Consider the following 22,057-nt stretch of genomic DNA (forward strand, 5'->3'; position numbering starts at 1 on the left):
CCTAAGGTCCAGCCCCTGCTATACTTTCTAGCTTCTCCGCTCTTAGTAGAGGGATAAGGCCCAAGGCTCAGCCCCTACTAAGAGAACATCTCCCCGCGTCAAGTACGACTTACAGCCGGTACTTACATACCTACGTTTAAAGACTGAATAAAGATATTTTTACTTATAAATATTTGCTTCGTACTTCCACTGACGTGACTGTATTATAGCTGGATTTTCAAGGAAAACGTTTAAGAGCGTGTCAAGATGACCGAGTGGTCTAAGGCGTCAGATTTAAGCTCTGATCCTCGTATGAGGGCGTGGGTTCGAACCCCACTTCTGACAACGAATTGTTTCATTTTAATAACATGTATCTCATGATCATAAAAGGCTTCTCTAGTATGGAAACAAGTGAGTGGCTTTATGGAGCATAGAATTCCGAGAGGTATTTCGGGTGGTACTATAGCTTCAATTTCAAGGAAAACTTTTAAAAGCGTGTCAAGATGGCCGAGTGATCTAAGGCGTCAGATTTAAGCTCTGATCCTTGTATGAGGGCGTGGGTTCGAACCCTACTTCTGACAACGAATTGTTTCATTTTAAAAACATGTATCTCATGATCAGAAAAGGCTCTTCGTTTAAAAGCGTGTCAAGGTGACAGAGTGGTCTAAGGCGTCAGATTTAAGCTCTGATCCTCGAACGAGGGCGTGGGTTCGAGACCCACTTCTGACAACGAATTGATTCATTTTAATAACATGTATCTCATGATCAGAAAAGGCTTCTCTAGTATGACAACAAGTGAGTGGCTTTATGGAGCATAGAATTCCGAGAGGTATTTCGGGGTTGTACTATAGCTGGATTTTCAAGGAAAATGATTAAAAGCGTGTCAAGATGGCCGAGTGGTCTAAAGCGTCAGATTTAAGCTCTGATCCTTGTATGAGGGCGTGGGTTCGAAACCCACTTCTGACCACGAATTGATTCATTTTAATAACATGTATCTCATGATCAGAAAAGGCTTCTCTAGTATGACAACAAGTGAGTGGCTTTATGGGGCATAGAATTCCGAGAGGTATTTCGGGGTTGTACTATAGATGGATTTTTAGGAAAATGATTAAAAGCGTGTCAAGATGGCCGAGTGGTTTAAGGCGTCAGATTTAAGTTCTGATCCTTGTATGAGGGCGTGGGTTCGAACCCTACTTCTGACAACGAATTGTTTCATTTTAATAACATGTATCTCATGATCAGAAAAGGCTCCTCGTTTAAAAGCGTGTCAAGATGACAGAGTGGTCTAAGGCGTCAGATTTAAGCTCTGATCCTCGTACGAGGACGTGGGTTCCAAACCCACTTCTGACAACGAATTGATTCATTTTAATAACATGTATCTCATGATCAGAAAAGGCTTCTCTAGTATGGCAACAAGTGAGTGGCTTTATGGAGCATAGAATTCCGAGAGGTATTTCGGGGTTGTACTATAGCTGGATTTTTAGGAAAATGATTAACAGCGTGTCAAGATGGCCGAGTGGTCTAAGGCGTCAGATTTAAGTCCTGATCCTTGTATGAGGGCGTGGGTTCGAACCCCACTTCTGACAACGAATTGTTTCATTTTAATAACATGTATCTCATGATCAGAAAAGGCTTCTCTAGTATGGCAACAAGTGAGTGGCTTTATGGAGCATGTAATTCCGAGAGGTATTTCGGGGTTGTACTATAGCTGGATTTCAAGGAAAACGTTTAAAAGCGTTTCAAGATGGCCGAGAGGTCTAAGGCGTCAGATTTAAGATCTGATCCTTGTATGAGGGCGTGGGTTCGAACCCTACTTCTGACAATGAATTGTTTCATTTTAATAACATGTATCTCATGATCAGAGAAGGCTTCTCGTTTAAAAGCGTGTCAAGATGACAGAGTGGTCTTAGGCGTCAGATTTAAGCTCTGATCCTCGTACGAGGGCGTGGGTTCGAAACCCACTTCTGACAACGAATTGATTCATTTTAATAACATGTATCTCATGATCAAAAAAGGCTTCTCTAGTATGGCAACAAGTGAGTGGCTTTATGGAGCATAGAATTCCGAGAGGTATTTCGGGGTTGTACTATAGCTGGATTTTTAGGAAAATGATTAAAAGCGTGTCAAGATGACAGAGTGGTCTAAGGCGTCAGATTTGAGCTCTGATCCTCGTACGAGGGCGTGGGTTCGAAACCCACTTCTGTCAACGAATTGATTCATTTTAATAACATGTATCTCATGATCAGAAAAGGCTTCTCTAGTATGGCAACAAGTGAGTGGCTTTATGGAGCATAGAATTCCGAGAGGTATTTCGTGGTTGTACTATAGCTGGGTTTTCAAGGAAAATGATTAAAAGCGTGTCAAGATGGCCGAGTGGTCTAAAGCGTCAGATTTAAGCTCTGATCCTTGTATGAGGGCGTGGGTTCGAAACCCACTTCTGACAACGAATTGATTCATTTTAATAACATGTATCTCATGATCAGAAAAGGCTTCTCTAGTATGACAACAAGTGAGTGGCTTTATGGAGCATAGAATTCCGAGAGGTATTTCGGGGTTGCACTATAGATGGATTTTTAGAAAAATGATTAAAAGCGTGTCAAGATGGCCGAGTGGTCTAAGGCGTCAGATTTAAGTTCTGATCCTTGTATGAGGGCGTGGGTCGAACCCTACTTCTGACAACGAATTGTTTCATTTTAATAACATGTATCTCATGATCAGAAAAGGCTTCTCTAGTATGGCAACAAGTGAGTGGCTTTATGGAGCATAGAATTCCGAGAGTTATTTCGGGAGGTACTATAGCTTCATTTTCAAGGAAAACGTTTAGAAGCGTGTCAGGATGGCCGAGTGGTCTTAGGCGTCAGATTTAAGCTCTGATCCTTGAATGAGGGCGTGGGTTCGAACCCTACTTCTGACAACGAATTGTTTCATTTTAATAACACGTATCTCATGATCAGAAAAGGCTTCTCGTTTAAGAGCGTGACAAGATGACAGAGTGGTCTAAGGCGTCAGATTTAAGCTCTGATCCTCGTACGAGGGGGTGGGTTCGAAACCCACTTCTGACAACGAATTGATTCATTTTTATAACATGTATCTCTTGATCAGAAAAGGCTTCTCTAGTATGGCAACAAGTGAGTGGCTTTATGGAGCATAGAATTCCGAGAGGTAGTTCGGGGTTGTACTTTGGCTGGATTTTCAAGGAAAATGATTAAAAGCGTGTCAAGATGGCCGAGTGGTCTAAGGCGTCAGATTTAAGCTCTGATCCTTGTATGAGGGCGTGGGTTCGAACCCTACTTCTGACAACGAATTGTTTCATTTTAATAACATGTATCTCATGATCAGAAAAGGCTTCTCTAGTATGGCAACAAGTGAGTGGCTTTATGGAGCATAGAATTCCGAGAGGTATTTCGGGGTTGTACTATAGCTGGATTTTTAGGAAAAAGATTAAAAGCGTGTCAAGATGACAGAGTGGTCTAAGGCGTCAGATTTAAGTTCTGATCCTTGTATGAGGGCGTGGGTTCGAACCCTACTTCTGACAGCGAATTGTTTCATTTTAATAACATGAATCTCATGATCAGAAAAGGCTTCTCGTTTAAAGCTCCATAAAGCCACTCACTTGTTGCTATACTAGAGAAGCCTAATCTAACCTAACCCAAACGCGCTAACCATTGCGCCACGGAAGCTTAGCAAAAAATTGATTGTCACGTATTGTGGAAAAATTTTGCTTTTTTACGTTACTTCTAAGACTTCAAAACAACGCTCCCGGGTGGGCTCGAACCACCAACCTTTCGATTAACAGCCGAACGCGCTAACCATTGCGCCATAGAAGCTTAGAAAAAGATTGATCGTCACGTATTGTGGAAATATTTTGCCTTTTTACGTTAATTCTAAGACTTCAGAACAACGCTCAGTGGTAGGCTCGAACCATTAACCTTTCGGTTAACAGCCGAACGCGCTAACCATGGCGCCACGGAAGCTTAGCATAACATTGATTGTCACGTATTGTGGAAAAGTTTTGCCTTTTTACGTTACTTCTAAGACTTCAAGACAAGGCTCCCGGGTGTGCTCGAACCACCAACCTTTCGGTTAACAGCCGAAAGCGCTACCCATTGCGCCATGGAAGCTTAGAAAAAGATTGATTGCCGCGTATTGTGGAAAAATTTTGCCTTTTTACGTTACTTCTAAGAATTCAAAGCAACCCTCTCGGGTAGACTCGAACCACCAACCTTTCGGTTAACAGCCGAACGCGCTAACCATTGCGCCACGGAAGCTTAGAAAAACAGTGATTGTCACGTATTGTGGGAAAAGTTTGCCTTTTTACGTTACTTCTAAGACTTCAAAACAACGCTCCCGGGTGGGCTCAAACCACCAACCTTTCGGTTAATAGCCGAACGCGCTAACCATTACGCCACGGAAGCTTAGAAAAACATTGATTGTCACGTATTGTGGAAAAATTTTGCCTTTTTACGTTACTTCTAAGACTTCAAAACAACGCTCCCGGGTGGGCTCGAACCACCAACCTTTCGGTTAACAGCCGAAAGCGCTAACCATTGCGCCACGGAAGCTTTGAAAAAGATTGATTGCCACATATTGTGGAAAAATTTTGCCTTTTTACGTTACTTCTAAAACTTCAAAACAACGCTCCCGGGTGGGCTCGAACCACCAACCTTTCGGTTAACAGCCGAAAGCGCTAACCATTGCGCCACGGAAGCTTTGAAAAAGATTGATTGCCACATATTGTGGAAAAATTTTGCCTTTTTACGTTACTTCTAAAACTTCAAAACAACGCTCGCGGTTGGGCTCAAACCACCAACCTTTCGGTTAACAGCCGAACGCGCTAACCATTGCGCCACGGAAGCTAAGACAAGTTGGGAAAGCCAAAATTTACCTCTCCGAGTGGAGATGACTATCACTACCCCTTAAACAACCTAAATATATGCATCTATCGCTTTTTTTAATTCTTTGCAAGTGCAGGAATTCAATTTTAAAATAGTCAATTGTTCAAGCCTTTTCAATATCTCTCAATTGCTGGGGAAACTCTACTCTCTTGCTATACCTCAACCGTATTCTTAGTCTACCAGTATGATTTGTAACATTTGTCCATATCAAAGCTGAATCATACATCGCCACACAAAAAACAAATGTCCCCAAAACATGGAAGCCACAACCCAATCACACATAAGCTAGGCTCGTACTTGTTCATCGCTTTCGATGATTTCACTAATATAAGCATTAACATTTTGTACATTATTGGGTTCCTTATTAATAGATATGCCTACGCCTACAGTACTTTCAATAGAACATTTATTTAATGCATTATCTTTCGTACGATCATGGCCAACTGGCCTCGCGGTAGGACCAACATTTTGTGTGCTAGAACCTGTTCCAGAAACAGCCTTTTTTCCGCGGCTAACGCTCTTCTCCTTTCATTTTCTCGTTACCTAAGTTCAGGATCTGACCTTTTTGCCCTCATTCTTTCCCTTGCCTTTGGTTTTTGATTTCCTCTTTACTTAAATTATTATCTTCCTCCTTTTACTTATTAATCAGTTAAATACTCACAAAGGTTGGCAAAATCAATCTCCTTAAATACTCACACAGGTTGGCAAAATCAACCTCCTTCAGTAATACGTAAGGCTTAATTATATTATTTGCCGAACAAAATTAATCGAGCAAATTTAACACTTAACTTCTTCCTTCGAAATTCTATCAAAGAATGAATCAACTGTTTAAAAAAAGGTTTTTTTCGCGAATAGGGCGCTATCATACCAACAGCAATTCCGTCATATTTAAAAAATATACATTGCCAACACTTTTTTCAAATAAAGAATGATAAAAGTGCGTAAAAAAAGGTCTTTCACAAATAGGCCTAGGGGCGTATAAACTAAACAGCAACAACGCTCTACAGCTACACTAATCTTACACAAACAAGGAGTACTATAAACCCACTACTGGAAGCGGTATTTTTATTCAAACGTAAAACAATTTCGCTTAAGCTTAACATCTCTAGACATCGGTAAAAATGTCTCTATCACTCCTAGACATTATAACTCAAATTCATCTGATTATGTTTTAACAAGGTTAAATCTAACTGGGAGTAAGATGAAAGGAGTAGAAGCTTATCTGTCTAAGGAAATATGAAATTTTATCTTAACAGTTCGTTAAATCATAAGTTTATAACGAAAAAACGCGGAAGGGGAAAACGAGCAGACAACTGCGATTTTTGGGGGTAGAAGGTTAAGAGCGCCATCTGTCGTCCGTGCCAAAGTTGAACTTCCACTCGAAACGCAATGAGAAAATGGATAAAATAATGCCATCAGCTATTTAACTGCGTCGATATATTTAACGACTTGACCCATGACATGCCCATAACACTGGCTTCTATGAATCCTATTTATTCTTGGATGCTAGGAAACTTGGTAGACGTAACAGTCTGTACCAAGTACCCAAGCATCCTTCAATAAACGCTTGGCAACATTGTGGTACGCATGGTACAACTAAAAAATAGGATGTGTATCTATCTTTCCAGTCACTCCAAGTCGTTAAGCCCTCATTACAGAGGATTTGAAACACTATCGTAATTCCAAGTGTCTCGAATCTCTAAGTTCCTGTCCATTATGAACAGTGCTGAGAGAATGATACATCAGAAAGAGCCATTCAAATCGAATTGCCGAAAATATTATCCATATTTTCATTTCATATAACAGAGAAAACAAATTATTATGGTTCTGAGAGGAGCTTCCCATTTTGGTTGTTGTTCTCAAAAATATATCGCAATGCACGGGCCTAGATAGATACAGGAGGCAATGTAGGAAATATAACGCAATGCACGGGCCTAAAAAGATATAAGAGACAATGTACGAAATATAACGCAATGCACGGGCCTTGATAGATATAGGAGGCAATGATTTAACGACTTCGGTACTTGGGTTTATCTTTAATATTTAAATAAATATAATTATTTTTAATTATTTTAATCGCCAGTAAATAACTTTAAAAATAGTTAAATCGTTTAAAATAAAGTTGTTCCTATTATCTTTCGAAACTTTGCTAATATTGACGTTTAAAGTGAAGGGTACCCCTCTTGCCCGCTTTTTTCAAATTTTGGGGTATATATACGTTTCGTTTCCATTATAATAATAGATAAAAACGCATTCGCGTGAACCTTTGGTGGAAGCCCTGCCATTGGGAGGCTAGACGTTTCTCGTAACCCTAGCCGATCGCCGCGTATATCTAAAAACCAAATAATAGATAAAAACGCATTTGCGTGAACCGATGGTGGAAGCCCTGCCATTGGGAGGCTAGACGTTTCTCGTAACCCTAGCCGATCGCCGCGTATATCTTGGAACCAAACGATGACGGAGAAAAAGAAGCCAGAATGTACTGACTGGCGTCCATGTGGAATGGACAAAAGACCTGAAGATGGTGGAGCATTGAAGCTGGTGTCAATGTGGAATTGACGAAGAACAGAAGATGGTGGTGCATAGAACCTGGTGTCAATGTGGAATTGACGAAGAACAGAAGATGGTGGTGCATAGAAGCTGGTGTCAAGGTGAAATTGACGAAGAACAGAAGATGGTGGTGCTTAGAAGCTAGCAAGTACAGACTAGTGTCCATGTGGGATGGACAAAGACAAGCAGATTGTGGTCCTTAGAAGCCAGTTAGTAAAGACTTGTGTTGGTAGATGAATGGCCAAATTTCCGTGAACCGCGAACGCGTTCCGGAAATCGGGTATTTGTTTGCTCCAATACGCAAACTGCGAACGCGGTCACGTGGGGTCTGACAGACACACAGACACACAGACACGGCCGGTGTAATACCTCTCCGTGACATACGTCACTCGGAGAGGTAAAAATGATTGATTGTCAGGTATTGCGGAAAAATTGTGACTTTTTACGTTACTTCTAAGACTTCAAAACAACGCTCAGTGGTAGGCTCGAACCACCAACCTTTCGGTTAACAGCCGAACGCGCTAACCATTGCGCCACGGAAGCTTTGAAAATGGATGATTGTCAGGTATTGTGGAAAAATTTTGCCTTTTTACGTTACTTCTAAGACTTCAAAACAACGCTCCCGGGTGGGCTCGAACGACCTCCCTTTCGGTTAACAGCCGAACGCGCTAACCATTGCGCCACGGAAGCTTAGAAAAACATTGATTGTCACGTATTGTGGAAAATTTTGCCTTTTTACGTTACTTCTAAGACGTCAAAACAACGCTCCCGGGTGGGCTCGAACCACCAACCTTTCGGTTAACAGCCGAACGCGCTAACCCTTGCGCTGCGGAAACTTAGAAAATGATTGATTGTCAGGTATTGCGGAAAAATTTTGCCTTTTTACGTTACTTCTAAACAACGCTCCCGGGTGGGCTCGAACCACCAACCTTTCGGTTAACAGCCGAACGCGCTAACCATTGCGCCACGGAAGCTTAGAAAAAGATTGATTGCCGCGTATTGTGGAAAAATTTTGCCTTTTTACGTTACTTCTAAGACTTCAAAACAACGCTCCCGGGTAGGCCCGAACCACCAACCTTTCGGTTAACAGCCGAACGCGCTAACCATTGCGCCACGGAAGCTTTGAAATAGATTGATTGCCACGTATGATGGAAAAATTTTGCCTTTTTACGTTACTTCTAAAACTTCAAAACAACGCTCCCGGGTGGGCTCGGACCAACAACCTTTCGGTTAACAGCCGAACGCTTTAACCATTGCGCCACGGAAGCTTAGAGTAATATTGATTTTCACGTATTGTGCCTTTTTACGTTACTTCTAAGACTTCCAAACAACGCTTGCGGTTGGGCTCGAACCACCAACCTTTCGGTTAACAGCCGAACGCGCTAACCATTGCGCCACGGAAGCTAAGATAATGATTTATTGTCAGGTATTGCGGAAAAAGTTTGCCTTTTTACGTTACTTCTAAGACTTCAAAACAAGGCTCCCGGGTGGGCTCGAACGACCTCCCTTTCGGTTAACAGCCGAACGCGCTAACCATTGCGCCACGGAAGCTTAGGAAAAGATTGATTGTCATGTATTGTGGAAACATTTTGCCTTTTTACGTTACTTCTAAGTCTTCAAAACAAGGCTCCCGGGTGGGCTCGAACGACCTCCCTTTCGGTTAACAGCCGAACGCGCTAACCATTGCGCCACGGAAGCTTAGAAAAACATTGATTGTCATGTATTGAGGAAAAATTTTGCCTTTTTACCTTACTTCTAAGACTTCAAAACAAAGCTCTTGGGTGGGCTCGACCCACCAACCTTTCGGTTAACAGCCGAACGCGCTAACCATTGCGCCACGGAAGCTTAGAAAAACATTGATTGTCACGTATTGTGGAAAAATTTTGCCTTTTTACGTTACTTCTAAGACTTCAAAACAACGCTCAGTGGAAGGCTCGAACCACTAACCTTTCTGTTATAACCCGAACGCGCTAACCATTGCGCCACGGAAGCTTAGCATAACATTGATTGTCACGTATTGTGGAAAAATTTTGCCTTTTTACGTTACTTCTAAGACGTCACAACAACGCTCCCGGGTAGGCACGAACTACCAACCTTTCGGTTAACAGCCGAACGCGCTAACCTTTGCGCCACGGAAGCTTAGAAAAAGATTGATTGCCGCGTATTGTGGAAAAATTTTGCCTTTTTACGTTACTTCTAAGACGTCAAAACAACGCTCCCGGGTGGGCTCGAACCACCAACCTTTCGGTTAACAGCCGAACGCGCTAACCATTGCGCCACGGAAGCTTAGAAAAAGATTGATTTTCACGTATTGTGGAAAGATTTTGCCTTTTTACGTTACTTCTAAGACTTCAAATCAACGCTCCCGGGTTGGCTCGAACCACCAACCTTTCGGTTAACAGCCGAACGCGCTAACCATTGCGCCACGGAAGCTTAGGAAAACACTGATTGTCACGTATTGTGGGAAAAGTTTGCCTTTTTACGTTACTTCTAAGACTTCAAAACAACGCTCCCGGGTGGGCTCGAACCACCAACCTATCAGTTAACAGCCGAACGCGCTAACCATTGCGCCACGGAAGCTTTGAAATGGATTGATTGCCACGTATTGTGGAAAAATTTTGCCTTTTTACGTTACTTCTAAAACTTCAAAACAACGCTCCCGGGTGGGCTCGAACCACCAACCTTTCGGTTAACAGCCGAACGCTCTAACCATTGCGCCACGGAAGCTTAGAGTAATATTGATTTTCACGTATTGTGCCTTTTTACGTTACTTCTAAGACTTCCAAACAACGCTCGCGGTTGGGCTCGAACCACCAACCTTTCGGTTAACAGCCGAACGCGCTAACCATTGCGCCACGGAAGCTAAGAAAATGATTGATTGTCAGGTATTGCGGAAAAATTTTGCCTTTTTACGTTACTTCTAAGACTTCAAAACAAGGCTCCCGGGTGGGCTCGAACGACCTCCCTTTCGGTTAACAGCCGAACGCGCTAACCATTGCGCCACGGAAGCTTAGAAAAAGATTGATTGTCATGTATTGTGGAAACATTTTGCCTTTTTACGTTACTTCTAAGACTTCAAAACAAGGCTCCCGGGTGGGCTCGAACCACCAATCTTTCGGTTAACAGCCGAACGCGCTAACCATTGCGCCACGGAAGCTTAGTAAAACATTGATTGTCAAATATTGTGGAAAAATTTTGCCTTTTTACGTTATTTCTAAGACTTCAAAAAAAGGCTCCCGGGTGGGCTCGAATCACCAACCTTTCGGTTAACAGCCGAACGCGCTAACCATTACACCATGGAAGCTTAGAAAAAGATTGATTGTCACGTATTGTGGAAAAATTTTGCCTTTTTACGTTACTTCTAAGACTTCAAAACAACGCTCCCGGGTGGGCTCGAACCACCAACCTTTCAGCTAACAGCCGAACGCGCTAACCATTGCTTCACGGAAGCTTTGAAAAATTGATTGCCACGTATTGTGGAAAAATTTTGCCTTTTTACGTTACTTCTAAAACTTCAAAACAACGCTCCCGGGTGGGCTCGAACCACCAACCTTTCAGTTAACAGCCGAACGCGCTAACCATTGCGCCACGGAAGCTTTGAAAAAGATTGATTGCCACGTATTGTGGAAAAATTTTGCCTTTTTACGTTACTTCTAAAACTTCAAAACAACGCTCCCGGGTGGGCTCGAACCACCAACCTTTCGGTTAACAGCCGAACGCGCTAACCATTGCGCCACGGAAGCTTAGAGAAATAGTGATTTTCACGTATCGTGCCTTTTTACGTTACTTCTAAGACTTCAAAACAACGCTCAGTGGTAGGCTCGAACCACCAACGTTTCGGTTAACAGCCGAACGCGCTAACCATTGCGCCACGGAAGCTTAGAAAAAGATTGATTGTCATGTATTGTGGAAACATTTTGCCTTTTTACGTTACTTCTAAGTCTTCAAAACAAGGCTCCCGGGTGGGCTCGAACGACCTCCCTTTCGGTTAACAGCCGAACAAGCTAACCATTGCGCCACGGAAGCTTAGAAAAAGATTGATTGTCACGTATTGTGGAAAAATTTTGCCTTTTTACGTTACTTCTAAGACTTCAAAACAACGCTCAGTGGAAGGCTCGATCCACTAACCTTTCTGTTATTACCCGAACGCGCTAACCATTGCGCCACGGAAGCTTAGCATAACATTGATTGTCACGTATTGTGGAAAAATTTTGTCTTTTTACGTTACTTCTAAGACTTCAAATCAACGCTCCCGGGTGATCTCGAACCACCAACCTTTCGGTTAACAGCCGAACGCGCTAACCATTCCGCCACGAAAGCTTCGAAAAAGATTGATTGCCGCGTATTGTGGAAAAATTTTGTCTTTTTACCTTATTTCTAAGACTTCAAAACAACGCTCAATGGAAGGCTCGAACCACTAATCTTTCTGTTATTACCCGAACGCGCTAACCATTGCGCCACGGAAGCTTAGCATAACATTGTTTGTCACGTATTGTGGAAAAATTTTGTCTTTTTACGTTACTTCTAAGACTTCAAAACAAGGCTCCCGGGTGGGCTCGAACGACCAACCTTTCGGTTAACAGCCGAAAGCGCTAACCATTGCGCCATGGAAGCTTAGAAAATGATTGATTGTCACGTATTGTGGAAAAATTTTGCCTTTTTACGTTACTTCTAAGACGTCACAACAACGCTCCCGGGTAGGCTCGAACCACCAACCTTTCGGTTAACAGCCGAACGCGCTAACCATTGCGCCACGGAAGCTTAGCATAACATTGATTGTCACGTATTGTGGAAAAATTTTGTCTTTTTACGTTACTTCTAAGACTTCAAATCAACGCTCCCGGGTGATCTCGAACCACCAACCTTTCGGTTAACAGCCGAACGCGCTAACCATTCCGCCACGGAAGCTTCGAAAAAGATTGATTGCCGCGTATTGCGGAAAAATTTTGTCTTTTTACCTTATTTCTAAGACTTCAAAACAACGCTCAGTGGAAGGCTCGAACCACTAATCTTTCTGTTATTACCCGAACGCGCTAACCATTGCGCCACGGAAGCTTAGCATAACATTGTTTGTCACGTATTGTGGAAAAATTTTGTCTTTTTACGTTACTTCTAAGACTTCAAAACAAGGCTCCCGGGTGGGCTCGAACGACCAACCTTTCGGTTAACAGCCGAAAGCGCTAACCATTGCGCCATGGAAGCTTAGAAAATGATTGATTGTCACGTATTGTGGAAAAATTTTGCCTTTTTACGTTACTTCTAAGACGTCACAACAACGCTCCCGGGTAGGCTCGAACCACCAACCTTTCGGTTAACAGCCGAACGCGCTAACCATTGCGCCACGGAAGCTTAGAAAAAGATTGATTGCCGCGTATTGTGGAAAAATTTTGCCTTTTTACGTTATTTCTAAGACTTCAAAAAAAGGCTCCCGGGTGGGCTCGAACCACCAACCTTTCGGTTAACAGCCGAACGCGCTAACCATTACGCCATGGAAGCTTAGAAAAAGATTGATTGTCACGTATTGTGGAAAAATTTTGCCTTTTTACGTTACTTCTAAGACTTCAAAACAACGCTCCCGGGTGGGCTCGAACCACCAACCTTTCAGCTAACAGCCGAACGCGCTAACCATTGCGCCACGGAAGCTTTGAAAAAGATTAATTGCCACGTATTGTGGAAAAATTTTGCCTTTTTACGTTACTTCTAAAACTTCAAAACAACGCTCCCGGGTGGGCTCGAACCACCAACCTTTCAGTTAACAGCCGAACGCGCTAACCATTGCGCCACGGAAGCTTTGAAAAAGATTGATTGCCACGTATTGTGGAAAAATTTTGCCTTTTTACGTTACTTCTAAAACTTCAAAACAACGCTCCCGGGTGGGCTCGAACCACCAACCTTTCGGTTAACAGCCGAACGCGCTAACCATTGCGCCACGGAAGCTTAGAGAAATAATGATTTTCACGTATCGTGCCTTTTTACGTTACTTCTAAGACTTCAAAACAACGCTCAGTGGTAGGCTCGAACCACCAACGTTTCGGTTAACAGCCGAACGCGCTAACCATTGCGCCACGGAAGCTTAGAAAAAGATTGATTGTCATGTATTGTGGAAACATTTTGCCTTTTTACGTTACTTCTAAGTCTTCAAAACAAGGCTCCCGGGTGGGCTCGAACGACCTCCCTTTCGGTTAACAGCCGAACGCGCTAACCATTGCGCCACGGAAGCTTAGAAAAAGATTGATTGTCATGTATTGAGGAAAAATTTTGCCTTTTTACCTTACTTCTAAGACTTCAAAACAAAGCTCTTGGGTGGGCTCGACCAACCAACCTTTCGGTTAACAGCCGAACGCGCTAACCATTGCGCCACGGAAGCTTAGAAAAACATTGATTGTCACGTATTGTGGAAAAATGTTGCCTTTTTACGTTACTTCTAAGACTTCAAAACAACGCTCAGTGGAAGGCTCGAACCACTAACCTTTCTGTTATTACCCGAACGCGCTAACCATTGCGCCACGGAAGCTTAGCATAACATTGATTGTCACGTATTGTGGAAAAATTTTGTCTTTTTACGTTACTTCTAAGACTTCAAAACAACGCTCCCGGGTGATCTCGAACCACCAACCTTTCGGTTAACAGCCGAACGCGCTAACCATTCCGCCACGGAAGCTTCGAAAAAGATTGATTGCCGCGTATTGTGGAAAAATTTTGTCTTTTTACCTTATTTCTAAGACTTCAAAACAACGCTCAGTGGAAGGCTCGAACCACTAATCTTTCTGTTATTACCCGAACGCGCTAACCATTGCGCCACGGAAGCTTAGCATAACATTGTTTGTCACGTATTGTGGAAAAATTTTGTCTTTATACGTTACTTCTAAGACTTCAAAACAAGGCTCCCGGGTGGGCTCGAACGACCAACCTTTCGGTTAACAGCCGAAAGCGCTAACCATTGCGCCATGGAAGCTTAGAAAATGATTGATTGTCACGTATTGTGGAAAAATTTTGCCTTTTTACGTTACTTCTAAGACGTCACAACAACGCTCCCGGGTAGGCTCGAACCACCAACCTTTCGGTTAACAGCCGAACGCGCTAACCATTGCGCCACGGAAGCTTAGAAAAAGATTGATTGCCGCGTATTGTGGAAAAATTTTGCCTTTTTACGTTATTTCTAAGACTTCAAAAAAAGGCTCCCGGGTGGGCTCGAACCACCAACCTTTCGGTTAACAGCCGAACGCGCTAACCATTACGCCATGGAAGCTTAGAAAAAGATTGATTGTCACGTATTGTGGAAAAATTCTGCCTTTTTACGTTACTTCTAAGACTTCAAAACAACGCTCCCGGGTGGGCTCGAACCACCAACCTTTCAGCTAACAGCCGAACGCGCTAACCATTGCGCCACGGAAGCTTTGAAAAAGATTGATTGCCACGTATTGTGGAAAAATTTTGCCTTTTTACGTTACTTCTAAAACTTCAAAACAACGCTCCCGGGTGGGCTCGAACCACCAACCTTTCAGTTAACAGCCGAACGCGCTAACCATTGCGCCACGGAAGCTTTGAAAAAGATTGATTGCCACGTATTGTGGAAAAATTTTGCCTTTTTACGTTACTTCTAAAACTTCAAAACAACGCTCCCGGGTGGGCTCGAACCACCAACCTTTCGGTTAACAGCCGAACGCGCTAACCATTGCGCCACGGAAGCTTAGAGAAATAATGATTTTCACGTATCGTGCCTTTTTACGTTACTTCTAAGACTTCAAAACGACGCTCAGTGGTAGGCTCGAACCACCAACGTTTCGGTTAACAGCCGAACGCGCTAACCATTGCGCCACGGAAGCTTAGAAAAAGATTGTTTGTCATGTATTGTGGAAACATTTTGCCTTTTTACGTTACTTCTAAGTCTTCAAAACAAGGCTCCCGGGTGGGCTCGAACGACCTCCCTTTCGGTTAACAGCCGAACGCGCTAACCATTGCGCCACGGAAGCTTAGAAAAAGATTGATTGTCATGTATTGTGGAAACATTTTGCCTTTTTACGTTACTTCTAAGTCTTCAAAACAAGGCTCCCGGGTGGGCTCGAACGACCTCCCTTTCGGTTAACAGCCGAACAAGCTAACCATTGCGCCACGGAAGCTTAGAAAAAGATTGATTGTCACGTATTGTGGAAAAATTTTGCCTTTTTACGTTACTTCTAAGACTTCAAAACAACGCTCAGTGGAAGGCTCGATCCACTAACCTTTCTGTTATTACCCGAACGCGCTAACCATTGCGCCACGGAAGCTTAGCATAACATTGATTGTCACGTATTGTGGAAAAATTTTGTCTTTTTACGTTACTTCTAAGACTTCAAATCAACGCTCCCGGGTGATCTCGAACCACCAACCTTTCGGTTAACAGCCGAACGCGCTAACCATTCCGCCACGAAAGCTTCGAAAAAGATTGATTGCCGCGTATTGTGGAAAAATTTTGTCTTTTTACCTTATTTCTAAGACTTCAAAACAACGCTCAATGGAAGGCTCGAACCACTAATCTTTCTGTTATTACCCGAACGCGCTAACCATTGCGCCACGGAAGCTTAGCATAACATTGTTTGTCACGTATTGTGGAAAAATTTTGTCTTTTTACGTTACTTCTAAGACTTCAAAACAAGGCTCCCGGGTGGGCTCGAACGACCTCCCTTTCGGTTAACAGCCGAACGCGCTAACCATTGCGCCACGGAAGCTTAGAAAAAGATTGATTGTCATGTATTGAGGAAAAATTTTGCCTTTTTACCTTACTTCTAAGACTTCAAAACAAAGCTCTTGGGTGGGCTCGACCAACCAACCTTTCGGTTAACAGCCGAACGCGCTAACCATTGCGCCACGGAAGCTTAGAAAAACATTGATTGTCACGTATTGTGGAAAAATGTTGCCTTTTTACGTTACTTCTAAGACTTCAAAACAACGCTCAGTGGAAGGCTCGAACCACTAACCTTTCTGTTATTACCCGAACGCGCTAACCATTGCGCCACGGAAGCTTAGCATAACATTGATTGTCACGTATTGTGGAAAAATTTTGTCTTTTTACGTTACTTCTAAGACTTCAAAACAACGCTCCCGGGTGATCTCGAACCACCAACCTTTCGGTTAACAGCCGAACGCGCTAACCATTCCGCCACGGAAGCTTCGAAAAAGATTGATTGCCGCGTATTGTGGAAAAATTTTGTCTTTTTACCTTATTTCTAAGACTTCAAAACAACGCTCAGTGGAAGGCTCGAACCACTAATCTTTCTGTTATTACCCGAACGCGCTAACCATTGCGCCACGGAAGCTTAGCATAACATTGTTTGTCACGTATTGTGGAAAAATTTTGTCTTTTTACGTTACTTCTAAGACTTCAAAACAAGGCTCCCGGGTGGGCTCGAACGACCAACCTTTCGGTTAACAGCCGAAAGCGCTAACCATTGCGCCATGGAAGCTTAGAAAATGATTGATTGTCACGTATTGTGGAAAAATTTTGCCTTTTTACGTTACTTCTAAGACGTCACAACAACGCTCCCGGGTAGGCTCGAACCACCAACCTTTCGGTTAACAGCCGAACGCGCTAACCATTGCGCCACGGAAGCTTAGAAAAAGATTGATTGCCGCGTATTGTGGAAAAATTTTGCCTTTTTACGTTATTTCTAAGACTTCAAAAAAAGGCTCCCGGGTGGGCTCGAACCACCAACCTTTCGGTTAACAGCCGAACGCGCTAACCATTACGCCATGGAAGCTTAGAAAAAGATTGATTGTCACGTATTGTGGAAAAATTTTGCCTTTTTACGTTACTTCTAAGACTTCAAAACAACGCTCCCGGGTGGGCTCGAACCACCAACCTTTCAGCTAACAGCCGAACGCGCTAACCATTGCGCCACGGAAGCTTTGAAAAAGATTGATTGCCACGTATTGTGGAAAAATTTTGCCTTTTTACGTTACTTCTAAAACTTCAAAACAACGCTCCCGGGTGGGCTCGAACCACCAACCTTTCAGTTAACAGCCGAACGCGCTAACCATTGCGCCACGGAAGCTTTGAAAAAGATTGATTGCCACGTATTGTGGAAAAATTTTGCCTTTTTACGTTACTTCTAAAACTTCAAAACAACGCTCCCGGGTGGGCTCGAACCACCAACCTTTCGGTTAACAGCCGAACGCGCTAACCATTGCGCCACGGAAGCTTAGAGAAATAATGATTTTCACGTATCGTGCCTTTTTACGTTACTTCTAAGACTTCAAAACAACGCTCAGTGGTAGGCTCGAACCACCAACGTTTCGGTTAACAGCCGAACGCGCTAACCATTGCGCCACGGAAGCTTAGAAAAAGATTGATTGTCATGTATTGTGGAAACATTTTGCCTTTTTACGTTACTTCTAAGTCTTCAAAACAAGGCTCCCGGGTGGGCTCGAACGACCTCCCTTTCGGTTAACAGCCGAACGCGCTAACCATTGCGCCACGGAAGCTTAGAAAAAGATTGATTGTCATGTATTGAGGAAAAATTTTGCCTTTTTACCTTACTTCTAAGACTTCAAAACAAAGCTCTTGGGTGGGCTCGACCAACCAACCTTTCGGTTAACAGCCGAACGCGCTAACCATTGCGCCACGGAAGCTTAGAAAAACATTGATTGTCACGTATTGTGGAAAAATGTTGCCTTTTTACGTTACTTCTAAGACTTCAAAACAACGCTCAGTGGAAGGCTCGAACCACTAACCTTTCTGTTATTACCCGAACGCGCTAACCATTGCGCCACGGAAGCTTAGCATAACATTGATTGTCACGTATTGTGGAAAAATTTTGTCTTTTTACGTTACTTCTAAGACTTCAAAACAACGCTCCCGGGTGATCTCGAACCACCAACCTTTCGGTTAACAGCCGAACGCGCTAACCATTCCGCCACGGAAGCTTCGAAAAAGATTGATTGCCGCGTATTGTGGAAAAATTTTGTCTTTTTACCTTATTTCTAAGACTTCAAAACAACGCTCAGTGGAAGGCTCGAACCACTAATCTTTCTGTTATTACCCGAACGCGCTAACCATTGCGCCACGGAAGCTTAGCATAACATTGTTTGTCACGTATTGTGGAAAAATTTTGTCTTTATACGTTACTTCTAAGACTTCAAAACAAGGCTCCCGGGTGGGCTCGAACGACCAACCTTTCGGTTAACAGCCGAAAGCGCTAACCATTGCGCCATGGAAGCTTAGAAAATGATTGATTGTCACGTATTGTGGAAAAATTTTGCCTTTTTACGTTACTTCTAAGACGTCACAACAACGCTCCCGGGTAGGCTCGAACCACCAACCTTTCGGTTAACAGCCGAACGCGCTAACCATTGCGCCACGGAAGCTTAGAAAAAGATTGATTGCCGCGTATTGTGGAAAAATTTTGCCTTTTTACGTTATTTCTAAGACTTCAAAAAAAGGCTCCCGGGTGGGCTCGAACCACCAACCTTTCGGTTAACAGCCGAACGCGCTAACCATTACGCCATGGAAGCTTAGAAAAAGATTGATTGTCACGTATTGTGGAAAAATTCTGCCTTTTTACGTTACTTCTAAGACTTCAAAACAACGCTCCCGGGTGGGCTCGAACCACCAACCTTTCAGCTAACAGCCGAACGCGCTAACCATTGCGCCACGGAAGCTTTGAAAAAGATTGATTGCCACGTATGGTGGAAAAATTTTGCCTTTTTACGTTACTTCTAAAACTTCAAAACAACGCTCCCGGGTGGGCTCGAACCACCAACCTTTCAGTTAACAGCCGAACGCGCTAACCATTGCGCCACGGAAGCTTTGAAAAAGATTGATTGCCACGTATTGTGGAAAAATTTTGCCTTTTTACGTTACTTCTAAAACTTCAAAACAACGCTCCCGGGTGGGCTCGAACCACCAACCTTTCGGTTAACAGCCGAACGCGCTAACCATTGCGCCACGGAAGCTTAGAGAAATAATGATTTTCACGTATCGTGCCTTTTTACGTTACTTCTAAGACTTCAAAACGACGCTCAGTGGTAGGCTCGAACCACCAACGTTTCGGTTAACAGCCGAACGCGCTAACCATTGCGCCACGGAAGCTTAGAAAAAGATTGTTTGTCATGTATTGTGGAAACATTTTGCCTTTTTACGTTACTTCTAAGTCTTCAAAACAAGGCTCCCGGGTGGGCTCGAACGACCTCCCTTTCGGTTAACAGCCGAACGCGCTAACCATTGCGCCACGGAAGCTTAGAAAAAGATTGATTGTCATGTATTGAGGAAAAATTTTGCCTTTTTACCTTACTTCTAAGACTTCAAAACAAAGCTCTTGTGTGGGCTCGACCAACCAACCTTTCGGTTAACAGCCGAACGCGCTAACCATTGCGCCACGGAAGCTTAGAAAAACATTGATTGTCACGTATTGTGGAAAAATGTTGCCTTTTTACGTTACTTCTAAGACTTCAAAACAACGCTCAGTGGAAGGCTCGAACCACTAACCTTTCTGTTATTACCCGAACGCGCTAACCATTGCGCCACGGAAGCTTAGCATAACATTGATTGTCACGTATTGTGGAAAAATTTTGTCTTTTTACGTTACTTCTAAGACTTCAAAACAACGCTCCCGGGTGATCTCGAACCACCAACCTTTCGGTTAACAGCCGAACGCGCTAACCATTCCGCCACGGAAGCTTCGAAAAAGATTGATTGCCGCGTATTGTGGAAAAATTTTGTCTTTTTACCTTATTTCTAAGACTTCAAAACAACGCTCAGTGGAAGGCTCGAACCACTAATCTTTCTTTTATTACCCGAACGCGCTAACCATTGCGCCACGGAAGCTTAGCATAACATTGTTTGTCACGTATTGTGGAAAAATTTTGTCTTTATACGTTACTTCTAAGACTTCAAAACAACGCTCCCGGATGGGCTCGAACCACCAACCTTTCGGTTAACAGCCGAACGCGCTAACCATTACGCCACGGAAGCTTAGAAAAACATTGATTGTCACGTATTGTGGAAAAATTTTGCCTTTTTACGTTATTTCTAAGACTTCAAAACAAGGCTCCCGGGTGGGCTCGAACGACCAACCTTTCGGTTAACAGCCGAAAGCGCTAACCATTGCGCCATGGAAGCTTAGAAAATGATTGATTTGTCACGTATTGTGGAAAAATTTTGCCTTTTTACGTTACTTCTAAGACGTCACAACAACGCTCCCGGGTAGGCTCGAACTACCAACCTTTCGGTTAACAGCCGAACGCGCTAACCATTGCGCCACGGAAGCTTAGAAAAAGATTGATTGCCGCGTATTGTGGAAAAATTTTGCCTTTTTACGTTACTTCTACGACTACAAAGCAACCCTCCCGGGTAGGCTCGAACCACCAACCTTTCGGTTAACAGCCGAACGCGCTAACCATTACGCCATGGAAGCTTAGAAAAAGATTGATTGTCACGTATTGTGGAAAAATTTTGCCTTTTTACGTTACTTCTAAGACTTCAAAACAACGCTCCCGGGTGGGCTCGAACCACCAACCTTTCAGTTAACAGCCGAACGCGCTAACCATTGCGCCACGGAAGCTTTGAAAAAGATTGATTGCCACGTATTGTGGAAAAATTTTGCCTTTTTACGTTACTTCTAAAACTTCAAAACAACGCTCCCGGGTGGGCTCGAACCACCAACCTTTCGGTTAACAGCCGAACGCGCTAACCATTGCGCCACGGAAGCTTAGAGAAATATTGATTTTCACGTATCGAGCCTTTTTACGTTACTTCTAAGACTTCAAAACAACGCTCAGTGGTAGGCTCCAACCACCAACGTTTCGGTTAACAGCCGAACGCGATAACCATTGCGCCACGGAAGCTTGGAAAAAGATTGATTGTCATGTATTGTGGAAACATTTTGCCTTTTTACGTTACTTCTAAGTCTTCAAAACAAGGCTCCCGGGTGGGCTCGAACGACCTCCCTTTCGGTTAACAGCCGAACGCGCTAACCATTGCGCCACGGAAGCTTAGAAAAAGATTGATTGTCATGTATTGAGGAAAAATTTTGCCTTTTTACCTTACTTCTAAGACTTCAAAACAAAGCTCTTGGGTGGGCTCGACCCACCAACCTTTCGGTTAACAGCCGAACGCGCTAACCATTGCGCCACGGAAGCTTAGAAAAACATTGATTGTCACGTATTGTGGAAAAATTTTGCCTTTTTACGTTACTTCTAAGACTTCAAAACAACGCTCAGTGGAAGGCTCGAACCACTAACCTTTCTGTTATTACCCGAACGCGCTAACCATTGCGCCACGGAAGCTTAGCATAACATTGATTGTCACGTATTGTGGAAAAATTTTGTCTTTTTACGTTACTTCTAAGACTTCAAAACAACGCTCCCGGGTGATCTCGAACCACCAACCTTTCGGTTAACAGCCGAACGCGCTAACCATTCCGCCACGGAAGCTTCGAAAAAGATTGATTGCCGCGTATTGTGGAAAAATTTTGTCTTTTTACCTTATTTCTAAGACTTCAAAACAACGCTCAGTGGAAGGCTCGAACCACTAATCTTTCTGTTATTACCCGAACGCGCTAACCATTGCGCCACGGAAGCTTATTATAACATTGTTTGTCACGTATTGTGGAAAAATTTTGTCTTTTTACGTTACTTCTAAGACTTCAAAACAACGC

At 43.3% G+C, this 22,057-nt stretch overlaps 9 non-coding genes across 9 annotated transcripts; all 9 read right to left on the reverse strand.

Moving 5' to 3' along the window:
• Positions 1-4,321: 4,321 nt before the first annotated feature.
• Positions 4,322-4,394, reverse strand: TRNAN-AUU (transfer RNA asparagine (anticodon AUU)). Its single transcript has one exon. It is a non-coding gene; the product is annotated as a tRNA-Asn (tRNA).
• Positions 4,395-8,325: 3,931 nt separating this feature from the next.
• On the reverse strand, positions 8,326-8,398 carry TRNAN-GUU (transfer RNA asparagine (anticodon GUU)). The gene has a single exon. It is a non-coding gene; the product is annotated as a tRNA-Asn (tRNA).
• A 1,239-nt stretch (positions 8,399-9,637) lies between these two features.
• TRNAN-GUU (transfer RNA asparagine (anticodon GUU)) lies at positions 9,638-9,710 on the reverse strand. The gene has a single exon. It is a non-coding gene; the product is annotated as a tRNA-Asn (tRNA).
• A 1,384-nt stretch (positions 9,711-11,094) lies between these two features.
• TRNAN-GUU (transfer RNA asparagine (anticodon GUU)) lies at positions 11,095-11,167 on the reverse strand. The gene has a single exon. It is a non-coding gene; the product is annotated as a tRNA-Asn (tRNA).
• Positions 11,168-13,288: 2,121 nt separating this feature from the next.
• Positions 13,289-13,361, reverse strand: TRNAN-GUU (transfer RNA asparagine (anticodon GUU)). The gene has a single exon. It is a non-coding gene; the product is annotated as a tRNA-Asn (tRNA).
• A 1,680-nt stretch (positions 13,362-15,041) lies between these two features.
• Positions 15,042-15,114, reverse strand: TRNAN-GUU (transfer RNA asparagine (anticodon GUU)). The gene has a single exon. It is a non-coding gene; the product is annotated as a tRNA-Asn (tRNA).
• A 2,415-nt stretch (positions 15,115-17,529) lies between these two features.
• Positions 17,530-17,602, reverse strand: TRNAN-GUU (transfer RNA asparagine (anticodon GUU)). Its single transcript has one exon. It is a non-coding gene; the product is annotated as a tRNA-Asn (tRNA).
• Positions 17,603-19,282: 1,680 nt separating this feature from the next.
• Positions 19,283-19,355, reverse strand: TRNAN-GUU (transfer RNA asparagine (anticodon GUU)). The gene has a single exon. It is a non-coding gene; the product is annotated as a tRNA-Asn (tRNA).
• A 1,681-nt stretch (positions 19,356-21,036) lies between these two features.
• Positions 21,037-21,109, reverse strand: TRNAN-GUU (transfer RNA asparagine (anticodon GUU)). Its single transcript has one exon. It is a non-coding gene; the product is annotated as a tRNA-Asn (tRNA).
• Positions 21,110-22,057: the final 948 nt, after the last annotated feature.

The sequence above is a fragment of the Phalangium opilio genome, unplaced genomic scaffold, assembly GCF_054372755.1.
Source record: "Phalangium opilio isolate 3A_F unplaced genomic scaffold, DU_Popi_V2 ptg000037l_1, whole genome shotgun sequence".
Taxonomy (NCBI): domain Eukaryota; kingdom Metazoa; phylum Arthropoda; class Arachnida; order Opiliones; family Phalangiidae; genus Phalangium; species Phalangium opilio.